This window comes from Palaemon carinicauda, chromosome 25 (genome assembly GCF_036898095.1).
Source record: "Palaemon carinicauda isolate YSFRI2023 chromosome 25, ASM3689809v2, whole genome shotgun sequence".
Classification (NCBI taxonomy): Eukaryota; Metazoa; Arthropoda; class Malacostraca; order Decapoda; family Palaemonidae; genus Palaemon; species Palaemon carinicauda.
The window spans coordinates 10,887,356-10,888,794 of NC_090749.1; positions in this window are offsets into that span (position 1 = coordinate 10,887,356).

The window sequence follows — 1,439 nt, forward strand, 5'->3', positions numbered from 1 at the left end:
ATAACAGGTAAGAATTGAAAACAATCTAATTTCGAAAATTATTCATGGAGTCAAGGAAAATAGTAATCCATATTCAGGAAACAAAACCTTAATTACTAATTTGTCAAAAAATTGGGTCTTCATTTTACTTTGTAATTAAAGTCCGGAAAGATTTTAATATTAAATTTTCTCACAATAAAGACAAAGGTAAAAATAAGGAGTTTAATTATGATCTAAAGAAGATTAATATTGGGAACTCTTGATAGATTATATTACCTGCTGAAATTTTCCAGATTAAAACTGTTGAAAAAATATAGATATCCCGGGAATGAAAACCAAAATCAATACAAATTTCAAAATGTTAGATTTCCTAAGGTTACAAATCTTCCTGACAAAATAAAATAATAAAAAGAAAGTCCTTCACAACAATACTTGAATTATTGTTAAGATTTATTACACATTTCTAAAATAAACTGACAGTTCTTCTCTTCTTCAAATATGAATGGAATGTTTATTTAGATATAAAAGGAACAAAATTTGACAGCTGTTTAATAATGTATGCAGTTATTCTGAACTTCCAAATCACTTACATTTTACAGCAAAACTCTACAACATTTCACAGAATTAAAGGAATCTTTGACATTTACGATTTCGTATTAGATTATTCAGTGTTTGATGCACGAGAAAAATTACTTTCCCTCATACATAGAAAGAAAACAGAGGTCTACTGTATATCCCTCCCTAAGGAAACACGGTATGAATTTCTCTCTCTCTCTCCTCTCTCTCTCTCTCTCTCTCTCTCTCTCTCTCTCTCTCTCTCTCTCTCTCTCTCCCCTTTAAGCCTAACAGCAATAAAATGCAAAATAACGAATTGCAAAACTGCAAAGCTCCCTCCGTTTTCTCTAGAATGGGATGAAACCTGAAGGTTAACTTCACTAATCTAAGTGTTGACGATAAACAGACAAAGATCTTTCTTCAGGAAGAAATTAATGTCTGATCTTGATCTTTATTTTTAGAGGAATCTCTCTTAGGGAAAGTTGATTAAACCTAAGGGTATATCGAGATTTCTCCTGATTTCAAAGTAAGTCTAGCATGTCAGTCCTACAGTCGTTTTTATGCAATTGTGTCTACTATAATGAACTTGAATCTGCGCATAATTTCATTATTAAGTGCATATTTATACTTTTGTGTTTATACTTAGACATAGTATCTCTACTTACTAACGCCTAGCCCCATTCATTGTTTCATGTGTGTTTGTTCGTTAGTGCGTGGAGGTAGGCGAACACACATGGATCCTGATTCTCATTCAAATTGCATCACTAACCCCAATGCAACACGACCTCAATAGCATTACCTCACAGAATAACAAATAGAGACAGATTTTTGCACACACACACACACACACACACACACACACAACCCTTTCACGAAGATGACTGACATACAAACAGTAAACGTGT